Source organism: Canis aureus, chromosome 18 (assembly GCF_053574225.1).
Source record: "Canis aureus isolate CA01 chromosome 18, VMU_Caureus_v.1.0, whole genome shotgun sequence".
Taxonomy (NCBI): Eukaryota; Metazoa; Chordata; class Mammalia; order Carnivora; family Canidae; genus Canis; species Canis aureus.
Genome location: NC_135628.1, coordinates 28,965,461 through 28,991,726, shown reverse-complemented (window position 1 = coordinate 28,991,726; position 26,266 = coordinate 28,965,461). Strand labels below are relative to the sequence as shown.

Genomic DNA, 26,266 nt, shown 5'->3' with positions numbered 1-26,266 from the left:
AATGACATCTGCTGGGAGTTTTTGGCACTGGAAGGGGAAAAAAAAGCCAAATATCTGATATTAACAGTACTGCCCAGGGAAAAAGGAGCTTTAACAGTGTCAAAAGTCAATGTCTTAAATGATCTTTCAAACTGGGAACTGTATTGTGAAAAATAATAATAAAATAAGCCTCAGGTGAACCCATAATAAATACCAGATGTTGCACTATGAAACTAAACCCAAAATGTGAATTTCCCTTCTAATACAGTATTATCCAGTTTTTAAACATCCTTCCAGAAAGAGAAGGATAAAACATATGAAACTTCTGCTAGATGCGCTTATGGTTTGGGGAGTTTCTCAGAGCAGAAACTTCAACTGCTTAACCTTCGTTTTCTTTCAAAAATATCAAACTATTAATTTAGCTTGATTATTTAAGGGAAAGTTGCTATAAGTTTAGGTCAGACATCCTTAAAGGAAGAGCATCTCTCTCCTAACCTCAGGCTTGAATTCCAGTTAAGCGTGTAGCCAAGGTATAGAGTAGAAAGACCACCATGATAATGAATCTTCCAGCAAACCACTTATATATCCAGTGAATTTATTTTCTAGGAGAGACAATGATGCATAGATCAGGAAGAAACAAATGTTTCCCTGCCAAAATAACCTAAGCTTTAAAGGAGCACGCTGCTGGGATTGAATCTCCTACCATTCTCTTCCCCATGGAGGAGCAAATACCTGAGTGAAGGAGGAATTGAAAGAGTTCACAGATGAATCAGGAAGACAAAAGGCATTATTACATGGACAAGTTATAATTCTATTTAACTGCCGCCACATTAGATACATTAACATTAGATTCAATTAATCTAAGTATGAGTGTAAAGTCTAATCTCCAGCTGTTACTCAGTCAAGAGTCTCACAACCAGATAGAAGCTTTCATGGTTCATTAAGGAAAATTCAAATTGGTCTTATTGTATTTGAAATTATTTTTCCTGTTTTGTTCATAATAACTGAAGCCATTTTTGACATTTTGATTAAAATGACTGCAGTGAGACTTAAACTAAGTGATTGGAGAGAGATTTAAAATAAGAAATTTCTGAACTTAATAACACTGCACTCTTGGGATTTCCGAAGAGAATTTCAAAAATTACAAGTGAAATTGGACAGTTATTCTGAGAAAAAGCCCCTGAGCCATTAGAAAATCCCATCCTATAGTTTTTATTCAAGTTTTAAAGGTGGCATTTGTATCTGCGATGCTCAGATATATCTACCTTTCAATTTCATTTTCATATTTAAAGACATGAAGAAACAGTATTGAATCTAATAAAGTCGGAACGCTTTGCTTCTAGCAAGATTCAAGTTATTCCCACATGACTGGTATAGGGTCAAAAACATAACGGATTGGTATAGATTCTAAACTTGCTTTTTTTTTTTTTTTTTCATAAAATGACCTCATTTTGAGGCAAGTCTCTGTAAGGGCGAAGACTATTCTAGCTTCATTCAGTGGTATATTTCCGAAATCTGCCTATGAATGTTTGTGGAAATGCACAAGAAGTCTATTTGTATGAAGTAGCTACTTTCATACTTTCCAATCACTTTGTACACTTGGGACCTGACAAGTGTGCATCTGAAAGCAAATTTTTCCAAGGCTGTTCTGACTCTCGTTGCTTCTCTATTCTGCTCCAAGATATCCAGATTCTAGGGTTCCACCCCAGCCAGTCTAAGTCTCCTTACGTCACTCTGGTAGCAGAAGGAGTCCTCTGATTTTTACATAGCCCATCTGCTGCCTTGAGCCAAAGGCCTATGCTGACTGAGTCCTTCAGTGTCAGGACTCTGGGAGTGAGAGAACAGGAGTGAGGAGCAACTGGAGCCATTAATTTGGAGGAGAAGCAAATGAAGGAGCATCCATGGAAAGATTCACCCACAAGGTAATTTTTGAAATGGCTCCTTAAAGACAAGTAGGGGCAGGATGTGAGGAAGCCAGGAAATGCCAGGATCTTTGTGTTTTGAATCTGTGTCAAATACTACTCCGTGTGTATAGAATCATTAAATGTTTGCAAACATTATGCATAATGGAAAAAAAAGACTAGTCAAAGAGATTTACAGTTGGGTACATGGGTGTCTCATCAGATGAGCGTCCAACTCCTGATTTCTTCTCAGGTCATGATCTCAGGGTCATGAGATCAAACCCCATATCAGGCTCCATGCTCAGCAGGGAGTCTGCTTGAGATCCTCCCTTTACCTCTGCATCTCACCATTGCTCACATGCACTCTCTTTCTCTCTTTCAAATAAATAAATATTTTTTTCAAAGAGCTTAAAGTTAATTATACTTGTTTTTCTTACCTGCTTATTCACAATATATTCAAATATCTAAATGGTTGTCTGCTTGCTATACAAACAACAAACTAGTGTGACTATACACTCACTAAATCGAAAAAATTTTGCCCATGGACATAATCAAAAATCTCATTAATGCTACATCTAGATGTCTTTGCCAACCATTTAAACAAGCAGTCAATTTAATCAAAGTTATTTTGCAATTGTAAGAGTTATTGGATGCTTTCTGCATGATATGACCTTTCCTTAAACAGAAAATGTCCAAATAAGCTGCAAAGGAAATAGCTTTCTTTTGGCTACTTCTATATGTCTACCAAATCAGTCCTCCTATTCCTCAGCCACTACCCTAGATCAAGCTCCTTCTTCTCACTTTGTATTATGCCACAGCCCTGCCTTGCCAACTTCTGAACACCCTCCCAAAATAAAATGCTAGCACTTTATTCCTGTGTACACACAAAAATATTTCAATGGTTCCTAAGCTTCTGAAACTTCAAGCTACTTCCCAGACCCAATTCATTCTGTGCAATTTTACATTCCACTATTTTCCATCATATATGCTTTGCTCGATTAACACACTGTCCCTGAGCATGGAATTCTATTCTTTATCCCAGTCACTTCATTCATTCATTCAGCTCACCCGGAATTCTCTGCACCTAACTCCACTGCCTATTCAGATTCTACCCATACTTGAAGAGTCTCCTTAAACTGTATGTGAAAGCTTTTACATACTTTGAATGTTAAGGATCTCTCCTGCCCTTCTCACTAGGATATAAGACTATTATAAATATCTACTAATTAAATGCTAATTAGAAGCTAATCATAAAACAGGGAAATTAACAATTTAATCATATTAATCAAATTAATATGATTTCTGTTTAGGCAATTCAGCTTCAATTAGTACTCAAAACCAGGCAATCAGCACTTCTCCCTGTTAGTATAACTCAGATTCTCAAAATTAATTGCTTTTCAGAATTGACTATAAGACTTACATAAGAATGGAGGTCTGGACGTCTCCCTAAGATCATGATTCTGGTCTGGAGAAAACATATTTTCAAGTAGCTCCACAGGTGTTTCTGTTATTCAACCAGGTTCAGGACATTGTTTTTCCAAGAAAGATCTCAGCTGATCACCTGTCAATTGACACATGAATGACTCCACAAGTAATCAAAGAAGCCATAAAAACAATGGGAGATGTGGGGCTGATCTATAGATTAAACAAAGAAAAAAAGAGCTTTGCCTTTACATGACAAATTCAGCAGACCCTACATAGGTAATCCAACAATTCAGAATAATTTCTTTGCTGCCACAGTTACACAAACTGGCAGCTGGGGCCAGAGGTTCTCTATCATGATTATGCCTAGAATAATCTGGAAACAAATTAGATCATACAGGGGCATCCGGGTGGCTTTTATCTCAGCTCAGGTCTTGATCTCAGGTTTATGAGTTCAAATCCCAGGTTGGGCTTCACACTGGGTATGGAGCCTATTTAAAAAAAAAAAAAATGTAGGTATCTACTGACCCATTGAAAAAGGAACTCTGGGAATGGGACCTAGGGATCTACACTTTCTTAAATCTCCAGGTGATTCTTTTGAGCAAAAGGTTTTGGGATACTCTTAGGCCATCCCAAATTAATATCTATATTTTCTTGAAACTAGTCAGATCTTGCCTTAAAAGAGCTGTCTGGTGAGTAAGTCTCATCTCATTCCACCAGAGCTTCCGGATATGAGTTCTTCCCAACAGCATTCCAAAAATCCATATTTGGAGCATTAACAACATAAGGAAGTGATAAAGGATTGCTGTAGAAAAAGACGAAAATTTGGTTTTGATTAGCTGATATTCTTTCATCTTTACATTGGCCATTACAATAATTGCTAAACTAAGTCATTGGTATGGCATGATTTTTTTTTTAAGATTTTATTTATTTATTCATGAGAGACACAGAGAGAAAGAGGCAGAGACACAGGCAGAAGGAGAAGCAGGCTCCATGCAGGGAGCCCAATGTGGGGCTCGATCCCGGGACTCCTCGATCATGCCCTGGACCAAAGGCAGGCGCTAAACCGCTGAGCCACCCAGGGATCCCTGGCATGATTTTTGTATCTTGTTCTAAAATCTTTCCATTGGCCATGACTCCAGTATATATACCATTCCTCTCACCTAGAGATAACCTTATGTTTTGCTGTTCAGAAGACCAAAACACACACACACACACATACACACAGCTAAAAGGTTAACTTTAGTACTTTATCAAGTAAGTATCTCAACTAAATACTCAAATCATGAGCATTCCTCTCTTTAAATACACTTGGACACAGTTCTTTTTTCAGTTGCAAAAATCACCATTATGAAACTTCCCTTTTTATTGTAACACAGTAGATATTTTGATGTACATCAACAAAAAAGAAAGATTGTGTTTGCCAGTTGGTATGTTGCCCTTATTATATAAAATTGGAAATGGAAATTGTGGCCTTGATGAAAACATTGAAATTCCAGTAAAGAGAATTAGTCATACTTTTGTGTACCAGGGTTAGATTTCAAACAGCAAGTAAAAGTTCCCTGAGCTACTACTAGTAGAAGCAAACATTCTCAAATTAAAATAAAAAAGAAGGACTACACATGCTTGCAAGAACCCAAGAGGGGATGAGTAACATTTGACATTTGAAAGACTGGAATCTAAGCAAACGGCTTTCTCCCAGAGGAGAAACTTCTCACCAAATAGTTGGCCGGTTGTGGTATCTAGCTTTCTTTGAAACAGCAAGCCTAAAATCTTCAGGGAGAAGGCAAATTAATGAAACCATTTTGGCTTAACTCCTCACAGCCTGGGAACTGTTGTAATCAAGTCAAGAAGCACTAACCAAGTGAGTTTTAAATTACACCATGGTCAGAATAAGGGGAAGGGCATCAATTGTAACAACTTGCTGACAGGCCTGGGGCCCCTCCAGCTGCCTCACTCACTTGCTCACTTGAGTGTCTTGGGACTTTTTACTTCCACTCTTTAAAAAAAGATCTCATTGTTTGGGAGGTAATATTTGGATCTCCTTCTTTGTTTTGTACATTGGGATAGTTTCAACTGCAGCAAACTTTTTCATTATAAAAAAAAAAGAGAGCAAGTAGGTAAAAGGATGAGTCAGGAATCAAAAAAATCTACACTGTCACCCACATAATTCAGAGAGAGAGAGAGAGAGGAGAGACAAATAGGGTAGAGCATTAGAAGTCATAAATATTTAACTAAAATAAGATTTACACATGTTCCATACATTTCATAATGCTTCAGAAGAGCGGAATATAAAATAATCCTATTCCAGGATGATATTAAGTTTCTTAAGTGCCAATGGCAAAATTCTGAGAATCTATGTGTACTTTCAAACCATCTATGCACTCCAAAGAATCTCTTTTGAAGCCATCAAATCCCCTCAAAACTCACACAGAAAATGCGAGTCTTAGTTACTTCTTCTTCTAAATCACTCACAAACACAAAATAATAAGCTCTTAGTAAACCTGTGGTTAGGCCTGCAGCCTTGTCCTATCTGCTCAATCTAGGTGGCATTTGTATCCATCCAAACACTGGATAATAACAAGGACTGCTAACCCACCCAATCTAACCATCTACCAGTGTCCAAGGAATTTCATGGTGGCCCACTGCTCCTTGCATGCTTCTTCCTCCTACCAATAGTCACTCTATAATACATAGTTCTGCACAGACTCTTATGTCAGTTTGGTAGGGCTGCTATAAAAATGTGCCAAACATGGGGTGGCTTAAACAACAGAAATTTATTGTCTCATAGTCCTGGAGACTAGCAATCTGAGATCAAGATATCGGCAGGATTGGTTCCTTCTGAGCATGTAACAGAAGGATCTCTTCCACGCCTCTTTCTTTGCTGCATAGATGGCCCTCTTCTTCTTATGTCTCTTCATACGATCTCCCCTCTATATACCTCTTTGTCCAAACTTTTCATTTTTATCAGGACACCAGTCATACTGGACTAGGGCCCACTCTAATGACTTCACTTTAACTTGATTACTCTGGAAAAGCGTTATCTCCAAATAAGAACACATATTGGTGTAGTGGGATTAGAACTCCAAAATATAAATTTGGAGGTCAAAATCCAACCGATAATAATCTTCTCTCCAACCTTATAAGATATACACTAATGTCAACATTTAGGGATGACATTAGTCTCAGAGTCTTTGTACTCTGAGAACAAAGACAAACCCACTGGGCCATGTGTCATCTCAATCATACCTTTTGAAGAAACCTCAAAAAATAATCCTTATAAGCAAGTATCCTATAATGCTGAATAAAATCCACTGCAATCTGTTACCCATAAAACACCTTTTCTTATAAATACATGTGAAGTGGTCTCTATTATATGAAATTATGAAAAAGTAAAAATAAAACCACAACTGGTAATTATCTGTAAATAAAATACCTTCGATTTTCCTTAATCTTCTGTGGCACTAATTACGAAGTTTAATTCACCATTTTGAGCATTTAACATGAGACAACAATACAGTCTTGTCACTCCATCATAGTTCCCCAAATCCTCCATTCCTTTTTGCAGTCACAACCACAAATCCAACAGCCAACAACATTCACATGTCCTTGGAACATTTTCCTCACAAACAGTTCAACCACAATCCTGCTTAGAGCCCCACCCCAGATCAAAGAGATTGGGTCACAGTGCTTAATTATGCTGCAGAGAACAAGACTGAAGTCTCCTCTTATAAACATCTTGTCTTGGGACAGAACTCAATTGAGCCTATGAGGAAGAAGGATATACTTCTTTAATCAACTATAGACCCAATCAGAGAAAGAGTCCTTCCTTCAAAACAAAAACAAACAAAACAAAAAACACAGATAATCCTAAAAACCCAAAGTTCACAAAGACAAACCCAGAATACTTTGTCTGGAGAAGGATATCAACACAAGTGTCCCAAGATTTCCAGATGCACAATCCCAAACATCATTTAAAACACAAAGAATTCATCCTTGGCTGAGATATCACAGTGAAAATGTATTGCCTCTATTTGAGTCTTGAGTCTGCTCTCCTTGGCTAATCCAATTAGAAATGTATAAAGTGAAACCATATTAGTCATATAAGTTAAAAATTATCCAAATACTATCAATTGTATGTGGTTCAACCTAATTCTTGCCTTCATTGATTGGTTCAACCCTTTTAGATATTCTTTATTAAATGGCTCATTGCCAGGTCCCTATAATTGAAGTACAAAAAATCTATAAGAAGAGAGTTTCTAATACAGTTAAGGAAAAACTGCTTCTGGCTATAAGGAAGTAACAGGGTCTGGAATTATCCTGCCACTGTAAATAACCAGAAAGCAAAACAAAATATAAGGGATAACTATTTTCAGACCTGGACAACAGGCAACAGAGAACTGTGATCTCAGAGAGAAAAGTAAATAAATGAAATGAGCCTTATGTTTGTCAAGACTTTCTGCCTAAAGGCATTTTCTAAAGTGCTGAGCAGGGGGTAGAAATCAAAACTGTAATCTCACTGAGTGGAGGTGACAGGGATCAGAGTTCAGGAGGCCATGATGGGTATAATATGCTCCTAGAATATCTACAAAAAAGGGAGCTACACGGAGAAAAAGTTTTAGAAATCTGAATAGGTTTTATGATGGAATATCAATATGTACTTACATACCATAAGGCAGAACAAAAAAATAACACCTAAGAATAGAAAATGTACCAGGAGTTAGAAGTTAAACAATTTCTGAAGTTCACATAGGTCCAGGAATAGTTTGACTTCCCACCAGACAGAGTACAGAGACCTCATGGACTACATGAGGTATATGCAGTAGAGACCACTGACAAGCCACACTTTGGAAATTTAAATTAGTTAAATTAGTTCTGGTAAAAAGACTACTCTAGATCTGCTCTTAAAAACTTTTTTAAAAAGACTCAAATAGATGAACCTGGTCTACAATCTGATCCAAACAAAAATTACTAGACATGAATATGCAGGAAAATATGAACCATAACCAAGAAAAAAAATAGTAGAAGCAGATGAAAAATATCTGAAACAAAAATTTTGTTAGATGGAATAAGCAGCAGTGTAAACACTGCTTAAGAAAATGATCAGTGAATTTGAAGATAGTAGAAACTAATGAAAAGCATGGAGAAAAAATACTGTAAAAATATGAACAGAACCTAAGTGACCTCTGGAGCAATACAAAGAGCTTTAACATAAATGTAATTGGAATTCTAAAGAAAAAGGAAGGTGAATGGAAAGAATATTTGAAAAAATAATGGTTGAAAATATTCTAAAATTGATAAAATCTATAAACTCACAAATTTAAGAGTTGAACCCAAAAAGGAAAAATATAAAGAAAATCACATTAAAGGATAACATAATCAAATTTCTCCTTCTTCCTTTTTTTTTTAAGATTTTATATATTCATTTTAAGGAAAGAGAGATGGGCAGAGGAAAAAGGAGAATCTGAAGCAGACTCTGCACCAAGTGCAGAGCCCAACGTAGAGCTTGATCCCACAACCACAACATCGTGACCTGAGTCAAAACCAGGAGTCAGACACTTAACCAACTGAGCTATTCAGGTACCTCATCATGATCAAATTTCTTTTTTTTTTTTTTTAATTTTTTATTTATTTATGATAGTCACAGAGAGAGAGAGAGAGAGAGACAGAGGCAGAGACATAGGCAGAGGGAGAAGCAGGCTCCATGCACCGGGAGCCCGATGTGGGATTCGATCCCGGGTCTCCAGGATCGCGCCCTGGGCCAAAGGCAGGCGCCAAACTGCTGCGCCACCCAAGGATCCCCATGATCAAATTTCTTAAAGCCATTAATACAGAGAAAAATCTTAAAAACAGCCTGAGGGGAAAAGACACATTAAATACAAAGAACAAATATAAGAATACCAAAGACTTTTCATCAGAAACTATTAATCTAGAAGGTAAGAAAGGAGCATCTTAGAGTGTTGAAAGAATAAGCAAATGTCCACAAGAAGTAAAAGCAAAAACAGACCAACAGGACTACATTAAACTTAAAAACTTTTGCTCATCAAAGGACAGAACCAACAGAGTGAAGAGGTATCCTACAAACTGGAGAGAATATATGCAAATTGCATGTGTGATAAGGGGTTAATATCCATAATATATAAAGAAGTACAGCTTAACAACAATAAAAATTAAATGACTCAATTAAAAAATAGAAAAGCCTTGAATGGACATTTCTCCAAAGATAACATACAAATGGCCATTTAGCATATGAGAAGATGCTCAAAATCACTACTTGTCAGAGAAATTCAAATCACAATCACAATGAGATATCACCTCAAACCCATCAGGATAGCTGTTATTAAATACAACAAAACAAAAAAAGAAAGTAACAAGTGCTGGTGGGTATGTGGGAAAGTTGGGCCCCTTGTGCACTTTTGATATGATTTTAAAATTATGAAATAACTATGAAATACCATATGACAGTTCCTCAAAAAAATAAAATAAGGGACACCTAGGTGTCTCAGAAGTTGAGCATCTGCCTTCAGCTCAGGGCATGATCCCAGGGTCCAGGGATTGAGTACTGAATCGGGCTCCCCATGGGGACCCTGCTTCTCCCTCTGCTTATGTCTCTGCCTCTCTCTGCAATCCTAGTTCTAGGCATATATCCAAAAGAACTGAAATCAAGGTCTCAAAGAGCAATTTGTGTTTGCACAACTATGTTCAATGCAGCATTATTTATAATAACCATAAGATGGAAGCAACTCAAATGTCCATGGAAAAATAAATGGATAAACCAAATATGGTATACACATACAGTAGGATACTACACCACCTTAAAGAGGAAGGAAACTCTGCAACATGGTACAACATGGACAAACCTTAAAGACTTTATGCTAAGTGAAATAAGCCAGCCACCAAAGGACAAATACTATATGATTTAACTTATAAAAGATATATAAAGTAGTCAAATTCATAGAAATGGAAAACAAAATGGGCTTGGCTTAGATCTTGGGGGAGGAGGAAAATGAGAAAGAGGAAACTCTTGTTTAATGGGCATACAGTTTAAGATTTGCAAGATGAGAAAGTTCTGGAAATCTGTTTCCAAAAAAATGTAAATATACTTACCACTATTAACTACAAACTTAAAATGGTTAGGATAGTAAATTTTACAATATGTATTTTTACCAAAAAAATTTAAAAGAGTGAACAAATGTTAACCTAGAATTCTATACCCTGTGAAAATTTCTTTTAAAATTAAGGCAATATAAAGGATTTTCTTGAAAAACAAAAGCTGAGAGAGTCAACACCTCACCTACAGCATAAGAAACATTAAAAGAATGTTTCTCTGGCAGAAGGAAAGTCACACCAGACAGAAATTGGGATCTACGTAAAGGAATGAGAAGTGGCAGTAATAGTAAATATATTAGTAAATAAAAAGCTCTCATTTCTCACTTGTTGATTTCTTTAAAAGATAATTGACTATTTGAGCAAAAATAATAATACTGTATATTTTACAGTCTTTAACATATGTAGAAATAGTTTATCACAACAGTAGCATCAAGGATGGAAAAGGAAAGTAATAGTATACTATTATGAGTCATACATTATATGTGAAGAGATATTATTTGAAATTCAATGGTACTAAGTTAAAGTGTATAAGTCCCAGAATAATTTCTAAAATATAAAAGTGGTATAGGTAAAAAATTAATAGTACAGATAAAATTAAATTCTAAAACATGCTTAAATTAACCCAAAAGAAGGCAGAAAAAGAGGAAAGAACAGATGGTACAAACAAAAAAGCAAATAGCAAAATGGTAAATGTAAAACCAGTTGTATTGTCATTTACATTAAATGTAAATTATCTAAAAACTAATTAAAAGGCAGAGATTGTCAGACTAGATATAAAAGCAATACTCATCTATATGGCACAAGAAATTCCTTTAAAATATAAGATACAAATGGTGTGAGATAAAAGGAAGGAAATAAAGCTACAATGAAGAACTACCTATGAGGAAACTGGAATTTCTACATTGATATTAGAATGGCCGCCATTGGCTCCATTAGCCAATTATCACCAAGGTTTTTGCCTCATTCTGTTTTATTAGTGTGAGTTTGCATACTCTCCTGCCTCTACTCAGACTACAACTAGTCAGCCTGGCCCAGCCACTAAACTACTACACTGAGTTTCTTATCCCCTGGTGGATTTCACTTTGAATTAGAACACATGCCACTGCAGGGTCCTGTAAGATCATTTTGCCTTGTCAGGGTTACACGTCTTCTAGTCAAAAACAGAAGAAATCCCACATTGAGTCAAACCTTTCATATGTTCTCAACCATTCTTTCTTCACTAACCCCAGTTACTGAGCTCTAGATCAAAATCCATGTGGCTTTATCCTGGGTAGCATCTAAGTGCTGCCATACTGTGTAGAAACAGGCTACAGCAGGAATTCGTTTCTGCTTCCACTCCCACAGAAACACATGCAAGACACATGGAAAGGCAGAAGGGCTCCATCTTTTGCCCAGAACTGCTCAAGTTCTCTGCCCAGGAAAATTGACATCACCATTAACTTTTGGAATGAACATTTTTAAAACTAAGCTATTTCTATTATTGTACCCACATTAGTGACCATGATTTACTTATATCTGTATAGCATGTTGTATTTTTTTAATAGTTTTAGATACTTTATCCTTTCCAGAGTCCTCTTCAGAATAAGACTATAGAGAAAGATTGCCAGGGTTTAAATCCAGGGTCCACCATATATTAGGTATGCAAACTTCAGCTAGTTGTTTAAACTCTTTAAGTTTCAGCTATTTGCATAGTGGTAAGTAAGCTGACTTTCAATTAAAAGTAGAAAAACAAAACTTAGATGTATTATACAAGGTGCCTGAAGTCACAGACAGAATAGATCATGGATTACAGCTCCAAGATTTTCAATGTATTTTGCCACAACTTCTCACCACCTCCACTGCTAAAACTCTAGCACTGTCTCTTGCCTAGTTTATTAAGTAGCTTTTCAAATGTCTGGCTATGATCTCCACCTCCTAATTTTCACATATTTGTACAATCTCTTCCTCTTGAGTGTGTGCTGGACTAAATGACTTATTTCTAACAAATATGTTATAAAACTAAAGGGTATCATTTAGAGATTAGGTCTGAAAACATTGTACTTTCCATCTCCCTCTCCCCCCGCCCCTCTCCTTCTCTCTTCTTACTTGTTTGCTGTCCTGGAGAGGATCATATGGCCAAGGAGCTGAGGGTATTCTTTGACCAATATCTAGTGAGGAATCAAAGACCACAGTCCAACAATCTACAAGGAACTGATTTCCCTGTGAGTAAAATTGGAAATGAATCCTCTCCTAATCAAGCCTTGAACTGATACCTTGATTGCATTCTTATGGGAAACCCTAAGCCAGAAGACCCAACTTAGCCAAATTCTGACAAACAGAAACTGTGAGATAATAAATGTCTATTGTTTGAAGCTACCCAGTTTGGGGGTAACTAGTTTTACAGTATAACTAAGATATCTAAATTACTATAATAGCCTTATAATTGGTGTCTGTTCAGAGTACACTCAGACTTATCCTTTAAACAAGCTTGATAAAGTTATTCTCCAGCTCAAAATCCTGCAATGGCTCCATTTTCTTTTAGAGTAAAAGTCAAAGCCCTTACATAACCTAAAAGATCTTACAAGAAAAAAAAAAAGATCCTACAACTCAACTCCCCCTCTGTTCTGACCTCAACTCCTATTACTCACTCATTTGCACCCCAGCCCCATAGGCCTCTTAGCTGTTCCTCACACATGCTGGGTATGCTTACACACTGACCATTTCATTGGGCTATTGCCCTTCCCTAAAAATGCTCTTCCCCCAAATATCCACACGAGTTTCTTTGCCTCCTTCAAACATTTGATCAAATGTCACCTTCTCAATGGAGACCTAATCTGATCATCATAAATGATGGCAACTCTAAATTGCCATACATCTTCCATCCCCATTCCTAATTTCTCTTTCCCCATACTACCTTGTTTTGTCATAGCACTCATCACATAACTTAGTGTATATTTTATTTATTTATCACATCTATTGTCCATCAGCTATTTCCTTCACAAAAATGCAGACTCCAAGGGGGAAGAGATATCTTTTTTCCATTTTGTCGCAAATAACTAATGAACTATGTTGCTCTAAATAATAATCTAGAAGGAATTTATTCCTGTACAAAGGTCATTATAACCTCTTTTAGCAGGTAAAAATAGTTAACATGGACTCAAATCAGATACATTACTCCTTATAATTAGTCTTTATATAACATCACAGTTTCCAAGATATTTCAAGATTTTATAGTGCAAAAACCTATAGAGTTGATGGTGAGATAAATCATGCCTGCTGTAACTACCTCTCCAAGGGGCTTTTATCACCGTACCAGAATTTCAGAGTAAAAAAAAAGATAGCTTAAAAACCAAAAACACTGATATAAACTAAAAGCTTGAATGGAATTTCCTTATTTTAGATATATTAAGCAAAATAAAAGCTCACAAATTCATATATGAGAATATGTGATAAGAAATAAGAGTACTTGACTGCCAAGTGAGTTTTATACTATTACATACTTCTCTTGTGTGTGAAAGTATTGAAGAGATCTGAAGTATCCTCTATATTTATCAAAAACTTGATTATTAAGCACAAATTAAATTTCTTTGTTCAGCCTTTATGAGCATATATCACACCTTGATCATAAAACCAACATCCCTGGTAACAGAAGCAAGATTCAGCCTGTCACATACCCACAAATAAAGACCTCTTTTACTTTGCTCACTTTCTTATTAGTGGAAAGGCCTTCTGTGGTGAGCAACATGATTCTTAAGGCAACCTTTATGTCCAAGTAGAAGTGATATATGCTACTCCCAAGTATGCAAAGTACAATGATCCTCTACTATGTGTGTTAACAAGCTACAAAGCTTAACAATCCCAACTGAAGCAACAACTTTGTGCTTTGACATTTGAAGCATGGATGCCATAGAGCTTATACCTCCACTTCCTTTTTTGCCCACTTAGGTGCATAAGCCTGCACACATACACACCACACATGCATACACACACACACACACACACACACACACACACACACACTCTAAAGCAATGTTCTTTACTGCCATTCAACTCTCACAATTTAACAGCTGTGTGAGAGTAACAGAGAACAAAGGAAATTAATGTTGTATACTGAACTATTTTTAAGGCTGATGCAAATGCTTTTTCGGCCCAGCCACAGTAATTAAACACACACACACACACACACACACACATACACACACACACACATCTCAAAGCATATTTAGTTTGACAAAAGAACTTGAAGTCTTGTCCCCAGAGAGAGCTATTTATGAAGGACATTAAATAAATACATCATGAGTCAATGGAGTCCAAACATTTCTTGGACTAAACAACTTGTGGGACCCTGTGATGAGATCCAGGACACTGATCTGTGGACACACTGGCACTGCCAATGCTGCTAACTCAGAGAACATCAGGGGAATGAGTTACCTATATGTGTGCACAAATCTGTCCTGAGAGGCTTCTTCCAAAGCTGGTCTCTATGAACCCAGAGCAGCCCCTTGCCTCGGCAACCCACGCATCAGTGAGGGGAGGGTAGATGGAACATGAAAGGGGAAGCTCAGGCATGAAGAATGGGAATAGCTTCCACATTGTCTTTGAGAAAAATCACACCTGATTGCTTGAGAATAAAAACCACTCCCAGTAACTTGCCTCAGCCTTGTATCATTCTTTGATGGCTACCACCCCTGAAGGAGACAGTACTTTCACACTTCAGTTGAACATTAATCTATCCAAAAAAAATATGTATTGAAAGCTTACTATGTGTTGGAGGCAGGGAGCAGGAAAAAGGCAGCCAAGCTTCTTTGGTAGGTGGTAGATGTAGATGCTGAAACCACTCAGCCTGGGTCTGAATCATGGCCCTCTCACTTACCAATGTTGTGAGTCTTGGGAAACTTGTTTCATTTTTCTAAGCTTTCGTTTCCTCATTTACAAAATGAGAATTGAAATATTGCTTATTTCCAAGGGCTATTTTGAGGAGCAAGTAACATAAATGTCAAGTGCTTTAGAATATTGTCAGGCTCAGTCAGTAAATGTTAGCTATTGTCAACTATTCTTGTCACAACAGTCACTCTGCTAGGTGCTAGGTGTACAGAAGAGAACAAAACACATGGTCCCTGCCACTATGAATTTTATTTTTTACTGAGGAAGATATACAATAGACAAATAATCAAGTAAACATATAGTAGGTCAGATAATAGCAAGTAATATGGATAAGGAATAAAGAAATAATGAAACAAAATTAACATACACTGAGAATAAAAGAAGGGAAACATAATTAACACAAAGCATTTTCTCCTTCCTAACATGTCAGACCCCTTCAAAACTGAGCAGAATCACCCCCATTCTGGCTTCTTTTTCAAACAGAAGAAAATAACCCCCTTGGAAGACATCTCTGCTAAACCTAAAGGTTTCTGAGAATATTTCTCTTATTTATTTTCGCTTTGAAGATGACTATTTTTGTGCCATTCAGCATCTCCAACTATAAATCTACTTGGTATCCTAGCAATCTCAAGCAGTGTAAAAAGTAGTACACAAAACAGAGAGTCAGGCACAATTTTTTTCTTTTGACTTTATTCATAATAAAAGGTCTAAAAACACTAGGATCAATGAACACCATATACACACATAGCCACATGCCCTTGAAAAGACACAAAATCATATGTTACTCTGACTTTGCAAGAAACAGCACACAAAGTGGATTCAAGTTGACAAGGAAAACCAAGATGTACATCTCATTGCTCTATCAATATGATCCCCAGGGAGTATCTTTAAGTGGCTTCCAAAATTATATTAATTATTAAATGGAAGCCTCAAGGGCAAGGAGAACCTACCAGTCATAGTTTTATTTACCCTCAGCACCTGCTGTTTGCTCAGGGTTTATTTAAACTCATAATCATGTCTCCTGCAGTGGAGGATTTGGGTTGCCTTGCGGTCACATGTGGAAAATGTTATATGTCCACATCAAATGTGAATGTGGTCTCCCTTCATAGAAACTGATGAATTAAACCATGTTGACCCTGTGGGCATATGAGATTTAACTCTGCAGGGAGTCCTCAAAAAAACCAAAAAATTCCTCAGAGAGGGAAGAATTACTTAGACCTTTAAAAGCACTTTGTAAAAAAAAAAAAACAAAAAAAATAAAAAAATAAAAAATAAAAGCACTTTGTAATCATTGCTCATAACAAAAATGAAAACGAAACAAAACAAAAAAAAACAAAGAACAAAAATTTAAAGAGCAAAAGAACAAAACATATTGATTTGCAATATTATTTTAGTTCAATAAGTTGTTTTCCTTTATCCATGCTAGAACAGTAAGAGAAATCCTGTTCCACAACACCTGTTAAACACTGAGACTCTCTAAAAACAACCACAAAACAGGTAAAATGCCAAAAAATATATATCTGTCAACAATTTCTTTGGAATGTAAATGGACTAAATGCTCCGATAAAAAGATATTGGGTGATACAGTAGATTAAAAAAAAAAGACCCATCTATATGCTGCCTACATGAGACTCATTTCAGATCTAAAGACACCTGCAGATTGAAAGTGAGGGGATGGAGAAACATTTATGATGCAAATATCAAAAGAAAGCTGGGATAACAATATTTACATCAAACAAACTAGACTTTAAAACAAAACTGTAACAAGAGACAAAGAAGGACACTACATAATCACAAAGAGGACAATCCAGCAAGAAGATATAGCAACTGTAAATATTTATGCACCCAAAATGAGACCACCTAAATATATAAAATAGTTAATAACAAACATAAAGGAAATAACCAATAGTAATACAATAATAGTAGGAGACTTTAACACCCCATTATACCAAAGGACAGATCGTCCAAAAAGAAAATCAACAAGGAAACAGTGGCTTTGAATGACCACTGGACCAGATGGATTTAACAGATATAGTCAGAACATCCCATCCTAAAACAGAATACACATTCTTTTTGAGTGCACATGGAACATTCTCCAGAATAGATCACATATTAGCCCCCAAAACAAGTCTCAAAAAAGGTCAGAAAGATTGAAGTCATACTACGCATCTTTTCTAGCACAATGCTATAAAATTAGAAGTCAACCACAAGAAAAAAAAATCCAGAAAGACCACAAATACATGAAGGTTAAATAACATGTTACTAAACAATGAATGGGTCAACCAGGAAATCAAAGAAGAAATAAAAAATTACATGGAAATGAACAAAAATGAAAACACAGAATTCAAACACCTTTGGGATGCAGCAAAAGCAATTCTAAGAGGGAGGTTTATAGCAATACAGGCCTACTTCAAGAAGAAAGAAAAATCTCAAACAACCTAACCTTACATCTAAATGAGCTAGAAAGGGGCACCTGTTCAGTTGGTTAAGCATCTACCTTCAGCTCAGGTCATGATCCCAGGGTCCTGGGATCCAGCCCCACTTCAGGCTCCCTATTCAGTGGGGTGTCTGTCCCCTCTTTCCTTCTTCCTCTTTCCCCAGCCTGTGCTCTCTCTCTCTCTCTCTCTCTCAAGTAAATAAAGTCTTCTTTAAAAAGAGCTGGAAAAAGAAGAAAAAACAAAACCCCAAACCAGCAGAAGGAAATAGTAAAGATTAGAGCAGAAATAAATGATATAGAACAAAAAACAAAAAACAAAACAAAACAAACAAAAAAAAAAACCCCACACAGTAGAACAGACCAATGAAACAGGGACTGGTTCTTTGGGGGAAAAAAACAACAAAATTGATGTCCTCTAGCCAGACACATCAAAAAGAGAGCGAGAGAGCAAGAGAAAGAGAGAGAGGACCCAAAAAACAAAATCACACATGAAAGAGGAGAAATAACAACTAACACCACAGAAATACAAATAATTTAAGAGAGTATTATGAAAACTACCAAAACTGAAGCAGAAAGAAATAAAAAATTTGAACTGACCAATTACCAGCAATGAAATTGAATCCGTAATCAGAAAACTCCCAATAAACAGAAGTCCCAGACCAGATGGCTTCACAGGTGAATTCTACCAAACATTTAATGATGAATTAATACCAATTCTTCTCAAACTATTCCAAAAAATAGAAGAAGGAAAACTTTCAAATGTATTCTATGAGGTCAGTATTACCCTGATACCAAAACCAGATAAGTCACCACAAAAAAGGGAACTACATGCCAATATCTTTTATGAACTTACATGCAAAAATCCTTAACAAAATACTAGCAAACCAAATCCAAAAATATGTTTAAAAAAATCATTCAGCACAATCAAGTGGGATTTATTCCTGGGATGCAAAGGTAGTTTAGTATTCACAAGTTAATTAACATGACACATCACATTAATAAGAGAAAGAAAAAAACCATATAATCACTTCAATAGATGCAGAAAAAGCATTTGACAAAGTACAATATCCATTCATGATAAAAACTCTCAACAAAGTAGGTATAGAGGGAACAGACCTCAACATAATAAAGGCCTTGTATGAAAAACCCACAGCTAATATAATACTCAATAGTGAAAAACTGAGAGCTTTTCCCCTAAGGTCGGGAATGGACAAGGATGTCCACTCTCGCCACTTTTATTCAGCATGGTACTGGAATCCTAGCCACAGCAATTAGACAACAAAGAAAAATAAAAGAAATAAAATAAAATCTAAATTGGTAGGAAGTAAAACTTTCACTATTTGCAAATGACATGATATTATACAGAGCATACCCTAAAGACTTCACCAAAAAATTGCCAGAAGTGATAAATTCAGTAAAGTTGCAGGATACAAAATCAACGTGTAGAAATCTATTACATTCTTATACACTAATCATGAAGCAACAGGAAATCAAGAAAACAATTCCATTTACATTTGCATCAAAAATAATAAGATACCTAGGAATTAACCTACTCAAAGACAAGAAAGACAGACGTGTACTTTGAAAACTATAAAACATTGATGAAAGAAAATCAAGACAATGCCAAGAAATGGAAAGAGATTCCATGCTCATGGATTGGAAAAACAAATATTGTTAAAATGTCTGTATCATCCAAAGCAATCTACACATTTAACAAAACCCTTGTCAAAATACGAAAAGCATTTTTTACAGAACTAAAACATACAATCCTAAAATTTGTGTGGAACCACAAAAGACCCCAAATAGCCAAAGCAACCTTGAAAAAAGAAAGACAAAACTGGAAGTTTTGCAACTCCAGACTTCCAAGTTATGTTATAAAGCTATAGTAATCAAAACTGTATGATACTGGCATAAAAATAGATGCATGATCAGGATCTCTGGGTGGCTTAGTGGTTTAGCGCCTGCCTTCAGCCCAGGGAGTGATTCTGGAGTCCTGGGATCGAGTACCGCATCGGGCTCCCTGCATGGAGCTTGCTTCTCCTTCTGCCTGTGTCTCTGTCTCTCTCTCTCTCTCTATGTGTCTCTCATGAATAAATAAATAAAATCTTCTTAAAAAATAGATGCATGATCAATAAAACAGAATAGAAAAACCCAGAAATAAACCCACAATTATATGGTCAATTAATATACCATCAAGGAGGCAAGAATATGTAATGTGAAAAAGATGGTCTCTACAACAAATGGAATTGGGAAAACTGAACAGCTACATGCAAAGGAATGAAACTGGACTACTTTCTCTCACCATACACAAAAAAAAACTCAAAATGAATGAAAATCCTAAACCTGAGACCTGAAACCATAGAAAGAGAAGAGAACACAGGCAGTCATTTCTCTGACATTGAACATAGCAGCTTCTTTCTAGATGTGTCTCCTGAGGTAATGGAAATAAAGCAAAAATGAACAATTGGGACTACATCAAAATAAAAATAATCAACAAAACTAAAAGGGAACTACTGAATGGGAGAAAATATTTGCCAATGATATATCTGATAAAAGGTTAGTATCCAAAATATATAAAGAATTTTCACAACTTAACACCCCAAAACAAATAATTCAATTTAAAAATGGACAGAAGACACAAACAGACATTTCTTTAAAGAAGACATCTAGATGGCCAACAGACATATGAAAAGATTCTCAACATCACTCATCATCAAGGAAATGCAAATCAAAACCACAATTAGATATCACATCACACCTGTCAGAATGGCTAAAATCAACAAAACGAGTAACAAGTGTTGGTGAGGATGTGGAGAAAAAGGAACCCTCTTACACTGGTGGTGGGAATGCAAACTGGTGCAGCCACTGTGGAAAATGGTATGGAGGTTCCTCAAGAAGTAAAAATAGAACTACCCTATGATCCAGTAATTGCACTACTGGGCATATACCCCAAAATACAAAAACACATGTATCAACGGGATACATGTACCTCTATGTTTAATGCAGCATTATTTACAAGTTATGGAAACAGCCCAGGTGTCCAATGATTGATGAAGGGATAAAGAAGATGCAGTATATAAACACAGTGGAGTATTACTCAACCATAAAAAAGAATGAAATCTTGTCATTTGCAACAAAATGGATGGAGCTAGAGAATAAAATACTAAGCAAAATAAATCAGTTAAAGAAAGACAAACATCACATGATTTCACCAATGTGGAATTGAAGAAACAGACAAGCAAGGGAAAAGAGAGAGAAACCAAGAAACAGACCCTTAAATATAGAGAACAACTGGTGGTTGCCAAAGCGGAGGGGATGGGGACATGGGGTAAATAGGTAAAGCAAATTAAGAGTACACTTACCATGATTAGCACTGAGTAATGTACAGGGTTGTGGAATCACTATACTGTACACCTGAAACTAATCTAACACTGTATGTTAACTCTACTGGAATTAAAATTAAAAACCTAAGAAAAGGAAGCAGTTTGTAAATAAAGGTATATCACACGTGGAAAAAAAAACCCTGAGAATCCCAAAGTTCCCTTTGTGCTGCTGAGAGATGACCAAAAAAGATTCAACCCTAGATTCAAAGAAGGCTGCAGGGGCCTGTGACCCATGTGGTCACACAGGGTGCCTTGCTCAAAAGAGCGCAGCATTGCCATTTAATGCTCTTACGTCACGAACTTAAATTTCTTAAATTTAGCCTTTAATTTGCTCCAGGGACTTGGAAACTCCGCTCACATGCTCTCTTGTCTCCAGGGGTCCTCACTCCTAATACAGGCAATGTCCCAACAGAAGGGATGAATACTCAGTCTTTTCCAGAACTTCACTGCTACCCTTTGCCAAACCTGAATTAAAAGCCCCACTGCTATCACAGCCTCCTGCCTACTCCTTTGGAGTCTGGTAGCTTCAAGGAGCCATGGGGCAGCTGACGAGGGGAGCACCAAAGGGCATGGTTGCTGTGATTTATGTCACTTAAGCAAACTCCTGGGGCGGGTGCATTACTGATCCATCTCAAGTAAGGACATATTTATTAATGCTAACTACATATGAGCCTAGTTACAAATAAGGCAGGACCTTTGTGAAGTCAACTCCAAGCACTTGGAAGACTCTTTCCCAAAAACTACAGACCACAGGAGAATCTTGTGCTATTCACGTTTCCCCAACTATTGCAACTGAGTTGAGGTACAATCAGCCACAGAGAATTTTAAATTTTTCCCAAACACTTTCTAGTTAAATGCAAAGATATAGAATCAACAAGGAAGGGGCAGTGAGCCAAACAATAAAGAGAAAACATAATAGTTCTAAAAGAGAAGCTAGTTTCCTCTTTATCAAAGCTTGATGTTTAGACACTTGCAACAGTTCACCTGGAGTAGGGGTAGGTGGGCCACAGGGAAGGATGTTTCTTCCAAATTCAGATTCCTGGCTTCGACCATAGACCTACTGACTCTTAAAATCTGATTGGAGGTCACTGCATCCACATGTGTGCAAGCTCTCTAGTTGCACACCTGTGAAGGGGGGAGGGGGAGGTCATTTTCATATAAGCTTTCTATCATTTGAAACAGCAACTGTCAAACATTCAATATTTATAGAAGTCAGCTGGAGTTCCTATTAAAAATCCAGATTCCTTAAGCATCAAGCCCCCCAGAGTTCTGATTCCACGGTGTGGAATCTGCATTTTCACAGTTTGCCCCACCCACTCCCACTTCACCCATTGTTCAAATTTTTGACACCAGAAGGTCTCAGACCAGACCTTGAGAAATACAAGATAAAAAAATAAAGCCCCAAATTCTTAGCTTTTATTATTTTAGAACAGCCACAATTAAACTCCAAATCTTTTAAAATCCAACTAATGTTTATTTAATACTTTTTATGTGCTAGGGTCAGGTATGGGAAGATGATCTTCTAAAGGAGATCAGACTTGAGGAAAGAAAAACAGCCAGGTAAGCAGCTGCCACACACTTTAAATCTGTAAATGCTGAAAATGTTGAATACTGTTGTTGATTATACACCATGAATATACAACAGAGTGGAACAACCCACGTTCTTACAGTGATAGCAGCTGCCATATACTGAGTTCTTGCCATATGCTAAGCGCTGAGATTGACACTTTTCAAACAGTAACTACTGAACAAACTTGCATAGTTAGTTTTCACGCCCACTTTTTACATATTCAGAAACTGGCTCAGAGGATTTAAGTAACACAGTGCAAGATCTCAAAGTGAGTCAGGAGCAGAGGTGGATTGTGGGTCGAGGATCTGCCACTTGCTAAAAACTGTTTCCCTTCTAGAGAAGCTGCTCCTTATACATTTTTTTGAGTTGACAATATATTTTCAATGACAATATTCTCATTGCATAGGTGAAAATTTTATTTTTTTGTTTCTTTCTTGCTGATGAGAAAACTGAATTTCTTAGGGGTTAAGGAATATGTCCATGAAACATGACAGATCAAACTCGAAACTAAAACTTTATAAAATGGATGGTATTTCTGTGACACCATATAAATCAATCAGCTAAGGTATGTTTGGTTAAAAACAAAGCAAAAAATGACCAGTCTTTGTGGTTCACAACTACAAAGGTTCAGTTCTTGCTCATGTTAATGTCAGTTGCAGACACATTTTATTTTTTTATTTTTTTTATTTTTTTGCAGACACATTTTAATTGAACTCTCCACCTCCTTCATTGCAGGCCAACCCTTAACCCAGGAAGCAAGTGCCACTCTCAGGACAAAGGAGAAAAGCAATGGTGGCAGGGGCAGTAGCTGTCAAAGCTTCCATCTGGAAGTGACATATGTCACTTCTTATTGCTCCAATGGACAAAACAAGCCACATGGCCAGGCTGCTGTGCAGGAGCTACTGAGAAGTGATGCTTTGTTCCTGAATTAATAGATCGGGCATATCTAAGCACTTCTTTAACCAAACTTCTTTCGGAGCTCAGGTAGATGTCATTCTCTTACAGCAGGAACATGAGCTGTTAAGTTTCATGGCATCCAGCACAAGAGTATCAAAGACACAGGCTAAGAGATGTGAAGAGTTCCTCTAGAGCCCCAACACGGTTAATCACGAGAAAATATGTTGAGGCTGGTAGGTTGCCCTCTGCCCTGGACAGAGGTACTGGCAGGCTCTTTGAGAACTTTGTATGTGTACATGTATTTTTTTGCAGGGCACAGCCTGCTGATAGTATTATGAAACCAAGTGGCCATTATTACATAACTCAGCACCTTTCAACTTCTTCTCTGTGGGCAGTCAGTCCTAAAGCCTGTCGCAAGTAATTCATTACCAGTGACAAAGTAACAAAGTATATGACCAATTGGCATTTTTAAATAAATGTGAAGAAATTTAAGGATATTCTTTGAACTCTACCATGCCGATTCACTTGTGCTCTGATGTTTTCTTAAACAGGGAAGTATGGGTGGGGTTACAGCTACTTCCTAAAGAATTGTGTTTAACCATGATTACACCCATGGGTGTACATCACATCTGTGAACTTCAATTTACGTATATGGTGTGGCAGAAAAACAGGCTGAGAACCACTTACCTAAACCGCAACCACATTTATCACCTCTGTATCACTGCAAATAATTCCACGTGTGTTCTCGCTAGCCAAACAGTAAGCATCCCAGGAACAAGAGCCATATTTCTCCTTTTCCTTGTCTTTTCCCAGCTAAGTCTGACACAATTAGAAGAAATCATCATTTGGCACAGGTAGGAACTCTTTTCCCTATTAAGAGCAAAGGGGATGGAAACACTATAATGAGGAACACAGAATAATGAACAAATTTATTGAGATATGGAAAAACAAAACAATGCTTCATCTACTAATTTTCCAAGTTATAAACAGAGCCCAATGAAAAAGTGAGAATATCCCCTTCCTCTCATCGAGGTCTGCAAACAGAAAGCATTTATGCATAATTAGAGCGGAGCTTACAGACTACCAAGAAAGAATGAGCTGGAGTGAAGCTGATTAGGTCAGAAGAAATAAAGTTGGCAGCATCTAATGATTTGCTTCTTTCCCCACTTTGATCCTGGTGCTGGGGGCAGGCAATAAGTACCCACAGTAATATTTGTGGTCAGGAATTCTGGGGAGCAAAGCAGTAAAAGGCTCCCATCATCCCTAACTTCAGCCTCAAACTGAGACTTCAAAAACGGAAAGTCTTGAGACTTGTTTAATGACCAGAATCAGTTTTGCCTCTCTTGATTTCAACTCAAGTATTCTGGGGGCTACATACTTACAAAAAGCTTAAGGATACAGAAAAAGCATAAGCATATTTTAGATATTCCGTTTCTTACTTAAAACTGTGAGAAATCTGAGTTCCCTCTTATATGTAACTATCCTGAGCAAATGAGAAAACAGAAGTGCTTTTTATCTTCTTTAACAAGCCTCTGAAACTCTCCTCAACACAAAATCTTGACCTACATCATGCTATCATTTTTCCCTTTGAAGTCAGTAGGAATTAAATCCCAAAGATACACAAAGCAAGAAAATACCAGTATTCAGAGCTCTTAGAGAAACAACCAAGCTTCAAGAGAGCTTTGCCCAGGAACATTAAGCGGATAAACGATTCAAACACAGACTCATTTCCCCATGGCATGGTCTTCTGTTTCATTTTTTACATCTCTTATATGCTGTTTGATTGACTCCATGAAATATTTGAATCAGATAAAGCCCTGTCTTTTTTTAAGTAAATGGTACCTCCTGTGTGAAATCCTTCCTAAAGGCTTTGCCAACAGTGGCACATCTAGTAAGTGAAAATATATGTATAATTGAAAAATAATGATAATTTCTAGGGTAAAAAAAGCTGTTTGATTTTCCTGAGGGAATTAATTTCATATAGATCATTTCGAGCAGAATCAATGCCTGAAATTCACTCAGAAAGGCAGAGGGCCTAGTTTCCCTGGGAGGAAATGGATTCTCAACTTAAGGACAGACTTCCACTTGAAAGAAGGAAAAAACACTCAGGCATTACTGGATACTTACCCTGGGTGAAGCAACACTTTCCATTGTATTTGAATCAAGAAATGTGTCCTCTATCTCAGGATTTGGCTGTAGTGGAAGCTAAACCTTCATTTACACCAGTCCTTAAAAAAAATCTTTATGACTTTTTTCACAAATCCTCTAACTAGAAGGGGTATCGGTTTGAGATGCACAGAATGAGCACAGTTAGTGAACCTTTCTCCAGACATATTCTTCACTGTGAAACTGCACCCAAGGTTGGGAACAGGTATTCTGTGATTGACATGGGTCAATCATAGGCAATGGGATAAAAAGATCAGAACCTTCCTGTAGCAGTGTGTACAGTTGGAAGACCAGAGTGCTTGTGGGTGAAGCTCACAGATGTCACTCATACCATTTACCATGACAAGTGCTTCATGTGAATGAAACTGCTAATGCTCCCAGCCAGCCTAGTAGGCAACGTAATCCCCTCTATTTTACAGCAAGGAGCTGAGGCCTAGAGTGTAAGTTGTTTGTCCATGTTTGCTTGTTTTTTGATTCAGATTCAGATCCCCTATCACTAACCACTCATTTTGTTCAAGATGCTATTAGAAGAATACCT

General features: G+C 36.9%; 2 long non-coding RNA genes across 2 annotated transcripts in view; one reads left to right on the top strand and one right to left on the bottom strand.

Annotated features, from left to right (window-relative positions):
- The window catches only part of LOC144288800 (uncharacterized), a 28,379-nt gene extending 24,942 nt beyond the window's left edge, over positions 1-3,437 (bottom strand). The window contains exon 1 of the long non-coding RNA XR_013356796.1: positions 3,301-3,437. This is a non-coding gene — a long non-coding RNA (uncharacterized LOC144288800). The remainder of the gene's footprint in view (positions 1-3,300) is intronic.
- LOC144288799 (uncharacterized) lies at positions 1,513-24,057 on the top strand. Its single transcript, XR_013356795.1, has 3 exons — positions 1,513-1,901; positions 22,594-22,655; positions 23,401-24,057. It is a non-coding gene; the product is annotated as an uncharacterized LOC144288799 (long non-coding RNA).
- The last annotated feature ends 2,209 nt before the right edge of the window (positions 24,058-26,266 follow it).